Here is a 12,556-nt window from a genome sequence, read left to right as displayed (position 1 = left end):
TGGTAGAGGGAGGAGAAGGAGAGAGAGAGAAAGAACCAAGAGCATCAGTCTGGCACCAGCCGGCCTCAAGACCTCATATTCTTAGGTCCCATGCTCTAGCCTAGGTTACTGCTGCTGCTGCTTTCCCGCCCACCCTCCTTTTTATGTTTTTTTGTTTTTGCCTCCCTGGGGCTCAGTGCCTGCACTATGAATCAATCCATTGCTCCTGGAGGCCATTTTCCCCATTTAGTTGCCCTCATCATTACTGTTATTGTCATTGCTATTGTTATTGCTAGATAGGACGGAGAGAAATTGAGAGAGGAGGGGAAGACAGAAGCGGGGGGGGGGGGGGGGGAGAGAAAGACACCCGTAGACCTTCACCGCTGATGAAGAGACCCCTCCTGCAGGTGGGGAGCTGTGGGTTCAAACCAGGGATCCTTGCTCCAGTCCTTGTGTTTTGCGCCAAGTGCACTTAACTCGCTGAGCTACCACCCAACCCCCCCTTTATGTTTTTTAAATCATTTATTTGTTATTAGGTAGAAACAGAGAGATTGAGAGGGGAGAGGGAGATAGAGAGGGAAAGAGACAGAGACCTGCAGACCTGCTTGACCACTCATGAAGCTTTTCCCCTTTCAGGTGGGGACCAGGGGCTTGAATCCTTGTCCTTGTGCACTGTAATGTGTGCATTTAACTGATGCCACCACCTAGTCCACCTTTCTTTCTCTCTTTATCTTGGATTTAATTAAAGAAAAAAGAACCAGAGCATCTCTCTGACATATGTGATGCCAGGGATCAAACTTTTTTTTTTTTTTTAAATATTTATTTATTTGTTGGTATGCTTCTAAACCCCTTCTGTTTCATTAGTTTAATCCCCCCTGCTTAACACTGCATTCTATTTACATAACCACTTCATTCTATTTACATAACCGCTGTTAACCAGCACCACCCTCCCTCCAGGGCATTAATGGTTCAGTGGTAGAATTCTTGCCTGCTCCGCCCCCTCTCCTTGTCACACCCTGATTTTCACCAGTCACTTTTCTCTCCACCCTCTCTGTGTCGCATCCTACTGGGCTAGTATATTTATAAGGACAAGATTGTAGTTTTTAGTTTAGCTTAGCTTGGTATAGTTTGCGCTGCGTCCTGCATGAATAAAGAGATACTGCGTACAGCTCAACCATGAGTCCCTGGTCGTCTGTTACCTGCCCGTGAAGCCAGCCTGGTGAAAACAACATTTATTTATTCTCTTTTGTTGCCCTTGTTGTTTTATTGTTGTAGTTGTTGTTGTTATTGATGTCATCGTTGTTGGATAGGACAGAGAAATGGAGAGAGCGGAGGGGAAGACAGAGGGGGGAGAGAAAGACACCTGCAGACCTGCTTTACTGCTTGTGAAGCAACTCCCCTGCAGGTGGGGAACCGGGGGCTCGAACCGGGATCCTTATGCCGCTCCTTGTGCTTTGCGCCACGTGCGCTTAACCTGCTGTGCTACTGCCCTCCTCTCTTCTTTTTTTTTTTTTACACAACACCTCATATTTATTTATTTATTTAGTATATTCATCACAAGGACTTCACAAGAGACCACACACACACACACACACAACCACAGTTAAAGACAGAGTTCTATGCAGACACAAATAAAAAGAACACCATCCAAGGGGGAAAAAAAGACAATACAAGGTGAAAGGCTGGACAGTGCAGGTTAGGGTTCTGGACTGGAGACCTGCTTTGAGTACGTTTCTTGCAGGTACTTCTTAAAGGCTGTGGGATTTTTCCCCAGAGCTCAGCAGCATATGTGTTCAAAGGGCTGTCGATAGTGGGTTCTCCTAGAAGGCTCTGGGTGGAGAGCAGGATAGGCCTGACATCATACAGGGCAGACCACTTGTCTTTCAAGATGTCCAGGCAGATGTTACCGTGGGTGTCTACGTTGGGGTGGTAGCAGGGTGTGAGGAACTTCACAATGTAGGGGTAGCCACTGGGGAACTCCAGGGAGAGCTTATACTTCAGGTCCTCATATATGGTGCCAGCATCTCCATGGATGGTCTCCACCCATTTGAAAAGGTTTTCTGATTCAGGGGAAGCAGAAATTCCTTTGTCACCAGACATCATGAGGTTCATCAGTTCCTGCTGTAGCCTCTTGCCCACGGGGCCTCGCTTGGTGCCCCCGCTGGACTTGGCTGCTTTGCGTGCGGTGGTGACTAGGGAGGTGGTTGGGTCGCTGTTCTGCGAGGCCATCCTGGCAGCGCTGGGGGAAACATGGGAACAATACAACTGCTGTCAGGGATCAAACTTAAGACATAATGCTTGAGAGGTTTTTTTTAAAGATTTTGTTTATTTATGAGAAAGATAGGAAGAAGAGAGAGAAAGAACCAGACAACATGTGCTGCCAGGGATCGAACTTGGGACCTCATGCTTGAGAGTCCAAAGCTTTACTGCTGCGCTACCTCCCGGATGGAGAGGTTTTTTTAAAATATTTTTATTTTATTTTTGTCTCCGGGGTTATTGCTGGGGCTCGGTGTCTGCACTATGATTGCACTGCTCCTGGAGGCCATTTTTTCCTTTTTGTTGCCCTTGTTGTTTATTGTTGTTGTTGCTGTTATTATTATTATTGTTGCCTTTGCTGTCATTGTTGGACAGGACAGAGAGAAATCGAGAGAGAAGGGGAGGACAGAGAGGAGGAGAGAAAGACAGACACCTGCAGCCCTGCTTCACCACTTGTGAAGTGACCCCCCTGCAGGTGGGGAGCCAGGGCCTTGAACCAGGATCCTTACACGCAGGTCATTGCGCTTCACGCCATGTGCACTTAACTTTTTTTTTCTTTTCCTTTCTCCTTCCTCTTTCCTTCCTTTCTTCTCTCCTTATTTTTTACAAGAGCACTGTTTAGCTCTGGTTTATGGTAATGGTAGGGGGGTGGGGGATTTAGCTTGGGATTTTGAAGCCTCAGGCATGAGAGTCTGTTTGCATAAACATTATGCTATCTACCCTCTGCCCTAGAGAGTTTAATGATTTATCCACTGCACTACATCCCTGGCTGCTAAAAGTTATTTTTTCATTTGTTAATTTTATTTATTTTATTAATAGTACAGAGAGAAATTAAGAGGGGAATGGCAAATAAGGAGAGAGAAGGAGAGACACCTACAGCACTGCTTCACTGCTAGTGAAGCTTCCTCCCTGAAGTGGAGATTAGGCACTTGAACCCAAGTCCTTGCTCATGGTAGGTAACCTTAAACACGTGCGTCAATGCCCAGTGCCAAGTTATTTATTCTAAAAGCATTTTTGTTTTTTTGTGTATTAAGCTACTGTTCCACATAACTGAAAAGTAAAAGTAAGGATAAAACTGAAATCATTTGTTGATTTAAATAGTAAATGCTTCATGTTGGGTGTCGGTGGGTGGTGGGTGGGTACTTCATAGTCCTTATTTGGGACAAGCATCAGTCATAGTGGATTAAAAAATTGGAAAGGCAAAGATTTGGTTTTAAGAAAGAAAAAGGTTTATTTAAATTTTTTTTATTTTTTAGAAAAAGGTTTAGTAAAACCAAATATGATACCAGGCAGACCTGTGATAGCATGCAAAAGTTAGGGGCCATGCTCAGTTCCAGACTTCCTGGTCTTTCTTTCTTCTCTCAGCATCTCAACATATATTTAGAAAACAAGATTTTGTGTGGTGGTTGACCAAATGACAGGCTCCCTAACTTTAACAATCCTCTTTCATCAGAGGTACATAACATTCATGAATTCCATGGACTAATTGCTAAAAAGATAAGAGATATATTAGGCGAGGAAGAACTCTGCCTCTGGACAGAGGAAGGTGGAATTGAGACTAAAGCTTGGTGAAGGACCCGTGGTGGTGCACCTTATAGGGTGCATGTGTTATATCATGTTCAAGGACTCAAGTTCAAGTCTCTGGTCTTCCATCTGCAGGTGGGAAGCCTCACAAATGATAAAACAGTGCAGCAGTTGTCTTTCTCTCTCCTTATTTTCGCCATCTTTCTCAATTTCTGTCTCTAGCAAAAAGTGCAGGAAGAAAAATAATAAGCCACCAGGAATAATGGATTCATTTATAAGTACTGAGCCCTAAGGACAACCCAGGTGGCACCTTGAAAAAGCAAAAATACAAATTAATCATAAAAAAGTTTGATGAAGGGGCCAGACAGTGCACCTGGTTAAGCAGTGTGCAGGGATCCAGGTTCAAGCCCCTGTTCCACACCTGTAGGGGAAAAGCTTCACGAGTAGTGAAGCAAGGCTGCAGGTATATCTGTCTCTCTCCCTTTCTGTTTTCCCCTCTCAATTTCTCTCTGTCTCTCTATAATAAATAAATAAATAAAACATTTAAAAAAAGTTTGGTGAACAAGTAGGCATTGACCATGGTGATAGTTTATTATGGTATTGAGTTAGAGTTCCAGTCACAGAAAATAATACAATAAACTAATGTTGTAAGGTTCTTGGAAATCACTTTAAGTAATAAAGCATGTAACAAAACCAGTTTTACTACAGGCTAACTGATTATAAACAAGAATTAATTCCTACAGAATATTTCTGATCACACAAACAAAATAAACTTGTGGAGATCCCAAGCCTTCCTATTATTAAATAGTAACCTGTATTTACTTATCCATTCACTTTACAACTCCCTTAACCCACTTTCTTGTTCCAGCAATTTAAGGAAAAAGGCAGGACCCACCCTGAATAGGATGCCCTTGTATCACAAGACCCCTCTCTTACCCACCCCCTACCTTTATTCACTCAGACTAGGATAGTAGGCACAACAGTGAACCCAAAGGGCACATACTTGGAAAAAGGAAACTGATTCAAATTGGGTTTGAACTGTATGGATTCACTTATACACAGATTTCCTTTATATTGGAAAGTTTGGACATGTGACCATTTGTCATTTAGTACCATAAAATATACACGTTTAATTAACTTCTGTATGCCAAGATTTTAGTGTATAGGGACTGGGAGGTGGTTAATTGGGTAGACCATGTATGAAGGCATCCTCCCTTCAAGTGGGGAGTGGGAGCTTGAACCACCGGTTTTTTAGCATAGTAGCATGTGTGCTTAACCAGATGTGCCACTGGCCAGCCCCCACAATCATTTATTTTTAATTTACCTTAATTTTGCTTTTTGCTTCCAGGGTTATCACTGGGGCTCAGTGACAGCACTGAATCCTCTCCTCCTGGCAGCCTTTTAAATTTTTCTTTAATTTGTTTTTTTGTTTTATTGGATAGGGCAGAGAGAAATTAAGAGGGGAGAGGGTGATAGGGAGAGAGGGTGGTGGTAGATAGCTTAATGTTTATGCAAAGAGACTCTTGTGCCTGATGCGCTAAAGTCCCAGGTTCATTCCCCTGCACCACCATAAACCAGAGCTGAGCAGTGCTCTGGTATTTCTAAATCTCTCTCTCTGCATTTCTCTGAAAAATAAAATAAATTTCTTAAAAAAGTTTCTATTAAATAAAAAAAATAAAGGGGGAGAGAAAGACACTTGCAGACCTGCTTCACTGCTTGTGAAGCAACCCCTTTCAGGTGGGAAACCTGGGGCTCGAACTGGAATTCTTGCACAGGTCCTTGCTCTTCATATTATGTGTACTTAACCCAGTGCACCATCACCTGACTCCCTGCACTGGCCCATTATAATCACATAGCTTTTTTGTTTGTTTGTTTGTTTTGTCAGTGCATATACATCATTATACCTGTAAATAAATAAGAATTTGTTTCATTTTAGCTGTCTAGTGTAATATATAACCTCTATAGCATTTTGTATCATAATATTTATGTGTGGATACTAGTGGATGGTTCATATTGTAACAGACAGTGTAACATTATGGTACTGAACATAAGAGGTGGTGCAGTGAATTGCTTTGGACCCTCAAACATGAGGTGCTGAAGTTGAGCCTCAGCAATACATGTGCCAGAGTGATGCACTGTTTTCTTTCCCTCTCTCACTAATACATAAATCTTAAAAAAACATGCTATTGATAAATATAGTACAGTATGTAAATATCTCTTTCTCTTACCAGGAATTATTACTGGGGTTTGGAATTCTTTTTTTTTTTTTTTTTTAAAGAAGGTGAGGCAGAGAGGAGAGAGATACCTGCAGCACTACTCCATTGTGCATGAAGCTTCTCCCTACAGATGGGGCCTGAGGACTTATTTCTGGGTCCTTGTGCATGGTAATGTGTGCTTTACAAGGTGAGGCACCGCTCTGCCCCATTAGCTAGTGTTCTCCCTCTTCCTCCTTCTTCTCTTCCTCCCTCCCTCCCTTCCTTACCTCTTTTCCTCCCTCCTTTCCTCTCTTCTACCCTCCCTCTCTTCCACCCACCCACCCTCCCTCCCTCCCTCTCTTCCACCCACCCACCCTCCCTCCCTCCCTCTCTTCCACCCACCCACCCTCCCTCCCTCCCTCTCTTCCACCCACCCACCCTCCCTCCCTCCCTCTCTTCCACCCACCCACCCTCCCTCCCTCCCTCTCTTCCACCCACCCACCCTCCCTCCCTCCCTCCCTCTCTTCCACCCACCCACCCTCCCTCCCTCCCTCCCTCTCTTCCACCCACCCACCCTCCCTCCCTCCCTCCCTCTCTTCCACCCACCCACCCTCCCTCCCTCCCTCTCTTCCACCCACCCACCCTCCCTCCCTCCCTCTCTTCCACCCACCCACCCTCCCTCCCTCCCTCTCTTCCACCCACCCACCCTCCCTCCCTCCCTCTCTTCCACCCACCCACCCTCCCTCCCTCCCTCTCTTCCACCCACCCACCCTCCCTCCCTCCCTCTCTTCCACCCACCCACCCTCCCTCCCTCCCTCTCTTCCACCCACCCACCCTCCCTCCCTCCCTCTCTTCCACCCACCCACCCTCCCTCCCTCCCTCTCTTCCACCCACCCACCCTCCCTCCCTCCCTCTCTTCCACCCACCCACCCTCCCTCCCTCCCTCTCTTCCACCCACCCACCCTCCCTCCCTCCCTCTCTTCCACCCACCCACCCTCCCTCCCTCCCTCTCTTCCACCCACCCACCCTCCCTCCCTCTCTTCCTCTCTTCCAACCACCCTCCCTCCCTCTCTTCCACCCACCCTCCCTCTCTTCCACCCACCCTTCCACCTATTCTTCCACCTACCCTCACTCCCTCTCTTCCATCCTCCCTCCCACCTTCCCTCTCTTCCTCCTTTCCTCCCTCCCTCTCTGCCTCCCTTCCTCCCTCCCTCCCCCTTTCCTCCAGGGTTAATGTTGGGCCTCAGTGCTAGCACTAGGAATCCACTGCTCCTGGTGGTGATTCCCCCCCCATTTTATTTGATAGGACAGAGGGAAATTGAGTGAGGAGCGGATATAGAGAAGAAGAGAGAAAGATAGACCTGAAGACTTAACTTCACCATTTATAAAGTGTCCCCCATGAGTCTCCCCCCCCCCAGCAGGGGCTTGAACCGGATCCTTGCGGGGGGAGGTGTTCTTGCATATAGTACTATGTGTGTTTAATTGGGTACACCACTGCCCTGCCCCCCCTTTTTTTCCTGATCAAAAAATTTGTAGTCTGAGCTCTATGCAGTGGAAAAATAGTTGAGGAAGTTTGAGCAGGTTTGATTTTTAGTGTTAAAGGAGATAAATGAGGACATGAAAGGGGGTTCAGTCACAGATTTTTAAAATCTCTCTGATTTTGTTTTATTTTCATTTGAATAGCTTGATTTTTTTTTTTTTTTTTTAAACCTGAACACTTGTCAATTATGGTGGTGCGGAGGATTGAACCTGGGACATTGAAGCCTCAGTCTCTTTGTATACCTTTTTTTTTTTCCCCTCCAGGGTTATTGCTGGGCTCGGTGCCTGCACCATGAATCCACCGCCCCTGGAGGCCATTTTTCCTCCTTTTTGTTGCCCTAGTTGTTGCAGCCTCCTTGCGGTTATTATTGCCATTGTTGACGTTGCTTTGTTGTTGGATAGGACAGAGAGAAATGGAGAGAGGGAGGGAAGACAGAGAGAGAGGGGGAGAGAAAGATAGACACCTGCAGACCTGCTTCACCGCCCGTGAAGCGACTCCCCTGCAGGTGGGGAGCCGGGGCTCGAACCGGGATCCTTACGCTGGTCCCTGCGCTTTGCGCCACGTGCGCTGCCACTGCCCGACTCCCTCTTTGTATACCTATTATGCTATTTACCAAACAAGAGTTTTTTAAATAATTATCCAGTCTATTAGTAGAGTATATCTAGAGTAATTAATTTTTGCCTGAATTCTTTTAAATGAAGATTTATTTATTAATAATATTATATATAATATGTTGTATATATTATATACAACATATTATTTATTATTAATAATATTTACCTATTTTATAATGAAAACTTGTTACTTATTAGTAAGAGAGAGGGGGAGAGAGCAAGACCTAGTGAACCAGAACTGTCTAGTTATGAATTCTTTTAGGTATGCTTTAGAGCTGTAGGCATGAAAATCTTTTTGCATGACTGTTAAGCCATCTCCTCCACTCTGTTAGTTATGCTTTGGTAAGTTACTTAGCAACAGTCAGTATATATTTAAAATATATTTAACAAAGTCAAATGGTTTAAATAAGCTTAAATATGAAAATTTAACAAGTAAGTTTGTGTGCTATAGCACTTTCCCTAGTAGGGAGGGTCTCTGGGGAAGCGGAGCTCCAGGGCACATTGGTGGGGTCTTCAGTCCAGGGAAGCCTGGCCGGCACCCTGATGACATCTGGAACCTGGTGACTGAAAAGAGAGTTAACATATGAAGCCAAACAAGTTGTTGAGCGCAATGGGAGAGTTTTATAGTACTTTTGTTATTCAGTTGGAATGAAAAATGTTTTATCTTTTTATAGGTGAATTGTTTTCAGCTTCCTAAAGGCTGAATGAATGTATTAGTGCGCTTAACCCACTGTGCCGCCGCCGCCGACTCCCTTCTTTTCATTTTCTCTCTCCCTCTTTTTTTTTTTTTTTTTTTTAACCAAAGCACTGCTCAGCTCTGGCTGGTGGGTGGGGGCTTGAACCTGGGACATTGGAGCCTCAGGCAGGAGAGTCTGTTTGCATAACTATTATCCTGTGTACCCTCTGGCCTCTTTTTTTTTTTTTTTTTAACATTTTTTAAAGTATTTATTCCCTTTTGTTGCCCATGTTTTATTGTTGTAGTTATTATTGTTGTTAGATAGGACAGACAGGAGGGGAAGACAGAGAGTGGGAGAGAAAGATACCTGCACTTGTGAGGCAACTCTCCTGCAGGTGGGGAGCCGGGGGCTCAAACCAGGATCCTTATACCGGTCCTTGAGCTTTGTGCCACCTGTGCTTAACCCGCTGCGCAACTGCCCAACTTCCCTTCTTCTTTTTAAAATAATTTTTATTGGGGTTAATGGTTTACAGTGAAGTTGTTGACACATGAATACACTTTTTTTCCCTTTGTTGCCCTTGTTTATCATTATTATTGTTATTATCATTGTTGTTGGATAGGGAAGAGAAAGGGAGAGAAGGGGAAGACGGGCTGGGGGGGAAAGATAGACACCTGCAGACCTGCTTCACCACTTATGAAGCGACCCCCCTGAAGGTGGGGAGCTGGGCGTTGGAACCGGGATCCTTATGCCGGTCCTTGCATGTGTGCTTAACCTGCTGCGCTACCACCTGACCCCCCCTCTTTCTTCTTAAAGGACAGAAAAAACTTAAGAGGGAAGAAGGAAATAGGGAGAGAGAAAAAGAGACACTTCACTGCTAGTGAAGCTGCCCTACTACAGGTTGGAATCGGGGACATGAACTCAGGTCCTTGTGGGTGGTAATGTGTGCACTTAACTGGGTGTGTCACCTCCTGGCCCCACCAGTACTGTTTTTCTTCAGGAGTGAGACTCATCATCTAGAGTATTTACTTATGCCTCTACTTTTCTAGCAGTAAGGATGAATATATACTGATGAGTTCATAGATATTACTCAAAATCACGCTCAACCTGACGCTGTTAACTGGCTACGGAAGAAGGGCAAACGCTAGAAGAAGAACTCAAAATCACTTTCAGAAAAATAAAGTTGTGGCCTGGGAGATGGTACAGTGGATAAAATGTTATACTCTTTAAGGCTTCAGGTTCTGTCTCTGGCATCATGATGTGTCAGAGTGATGCTCTGGTTCTCTTTTCCCCTCTCCCTCTTCTCTCCTCTCTTCCCTTACCCTCTTTGCCTTCTCTCCCCTTTCTCTCTCAAAACAAAACCCCTCAAAGGCAATTAAAAAATTTTTTTTTAATACTTATGTATTCCCTTTTGTTGCCCTTGTTGTTTCATTATTGTTGTATTTACTATTCTTGTCGTCGTCGTTGGATAGGACAGAGAGAAATGGAGAGAGGAGGGGAATTCAGAGGGGGAGAGAAGGATAGACACCTTCAGACCTGCTTCACTGCAGGTGGGGGCCAATTTTTAAGTAAATCTTAAAAAAAAAGAAATATGTTTTATAGATTATCTACCTAGTAGTTGGGAGTAGTAGAGGACACAGAGATAACTGTTTCCTGGTTTTGTTAAGAAGTCATACTATACTCAGTGAAATAAGAGGTGAAGAACAACTGCAAGATGGCTTTAAAACTCATGTGCATTATAGATAATAAAAGCATATGAACTTGCAAAAAACCAAGCATACATCTCTCAGACAGTGGTGAGTGCTGTGTGAAACTACACCCCTGAAATCTTACCATTTTGTAATTTAGTGCCGAATTACTAAGACAAAGTCAACCAAATAAACAAACACTGGGCATTTCATTGATGTATAAAACTTGCCTTTGCCAGCCTTTGCCACTCCTCTGAATCTTCATTTTTTGCATATCAAACAAATTCCGTTTTTCTTTAAGCCATGAACATTCCATTCTAACTTTTCTTTCTCTTTTTTTAAAATTATTTTATTGGATAGAGACAGCTAGATATTGAGAGGGGAAGGGGAGATAGAGAGGGAGAGAGACAGAGACACCTGCAGCCCTGCTTCACCACTTGTGAAGTTTTCCCCCTGTAGGTGGGGGACTGGAGGCTTGAACCCAGGTCCTTGCACATTGTAACATGAGCACTCAATCAGGTGTGCCACTACCTGGCCCCTCCATCCTAACTTTTAATGTAACTTCATAAAACATCTTATCCCTGAAGTTATCCCCTCTAAGATCTTCCATAACTTTGAAGTTGTTTTTCAGACTAATAGACCACATGTTTTAGCAGGCATTTCAGGATGTTTTGGAAGTAGTCATCCACTGGAAGATGTGTTGTGGCAATGTGGTTTTCCTTCCCCTCAATTTTTTTAATGTTTGTCCTGGAGGTGTATGGCATTAATAAGACCATTTTGGAAACCACACTGGCAGATAAGATCCTGTTTACCTCAACCCTGTTTTGACAGAATGCTGCAGTACAGTTGATTGAGCTTGTTAAAAGATTTCTTTATAGATTGTTAGGCATCATAAGATGATGAGACTAAATATTAAACACATTGTCAGGTAGATTTTCCTCTCTACCCGCAGTCAGTTTTTGCTGGTCTTTAAACATTGGGCAAACGGAAACTGATTCTCTACAACACATGCTTGTATGATCTCAGTTAAACTTAATCACTGTATAAGTATTATAAAAATAATACTTTATTTAAGGAACACTAGATGTGGAGACATTTCTTTCATCGGAAAAATGCCTTCATGTTTAGTTCTGAGTAGGTGAGGACAAAATGGAGCTGGATGCAGTAAGTAGGGTGCAGGTATATACATAAAGGTTCCATTGAGGAAAATTTATTATTTGGATAGTATAATCCTTGAAGTTGTATACTGTCAGTAATTCTTCTGTGAGATTCTTCCCTTCCTTCCTCTTTTAATTGTTTAATTTCAGAAAGTTTCTTATCCAGGTCAGTCATAGCAATTTGAAACTTTATATAAAATTTTGCCTCTATCTAGGTCACAGGCAGATTTTAAGGCACAAGAATGTTTTTCAGTATAGGTACCTCCATTATGACTTAACTGCTTATTCTAGTCTTCTTTCACAGTTAAAGCTGTTGTGAGAAATGATGACTTTTTTTTCCCCTTAGATTAACTGCTGAAGTACTGATAGAGTTCTGCGTTTCTTCAATGAGGAACTACAGGCTGATCTTCTGCCATAATCTCAAACAACCATAAATGACAAAAGAATGCTTGCTCAGTGAGGGTAGCTGGTGCAGAAGTCGTTTTTTAAACTTAGGTGTTTAAGTACTCAAAGGTAAGTTTTTCAAATGATTACTCCGTTCACAGAAATTTTTTATGTGCCTTCTGATGCTATGTTTTAATCATTAACTTGAGGTTTTATAGTTATTAGCTATTACCCTTTATGTTGAAGAATGGATGTTGCTTGTAGAAAACTCTACATGTATAACATTTTGCTGCCTCTCAGTTAATTTCCACAGTTTTTGTTAAGTTGGATGGATTGTTTCCCAGTCACATTGTGACACACCTTTGATTCAGCGGTATACCTTTTAGAGATATGGAATATATATATATATATATATATATATATTTTAAACTTTGGAATTTTAATTACATTCATCTTTATATTCTTTTTCTTATAGTACCTTAGGATATACTCTTACAGTATATGTCTTAGGATGAAGTTAAGAGGCAAATTGTCATTTTGTTTTT

At 43.2% G+C, this 12,556-nt stretch overlaps 1 protein-coding gene and 1 pseudogene across 4 annotated transcripts in view; one reads left to right on the top strand and one right to left on the bottom strand.

Moving 5' to 3' along the window:
- Positions 1–12,556, top strand: part of FAM13B (family with sequence similarity 13 member B) — an 86,041-nt gene that overhangs the window by 4,069 nt on the left and 69,416 nt on the right. For all 4 annotated transcript variants that reach the window (XM_060178564.1, XM_060178557.1, XM_060178546.1 and 1 more), the window contains exon 2: positions 11,974–12,140. The gene's annotated coding sequence lies outside the window, so the exon portion shown is untranslated. The remainder of the gene's footprint in view (positions 1–11,973; positions 12,141–12,556) is intronic.
- On the bottom strand, positions 1,642–2,583 carry LOC103108597 (ubiquitin-conjugating enzyme E2 C-like; annotated as a pseudogene).

The sequence above is a fragment of the Erinaceus europaeus genome, chromosome 2 (genome assembly GCF_950295315.1).
Source record: "Erinaceus europaeus chromosome 2, mEriEur2.1, whole genome shotgun sequence".
Classification (NCBI taxonomy): Eukaryota; Metazoa; Chordata; class Mammalia; order Eulipotyphla; family Erinaceidae; genus Erinaceus; species Erinaceus europaeus.
Note: the sequence above shows the minus strand (reverse complement) of the source record. Positions and strands in the feature narration are given on the sequence as shown.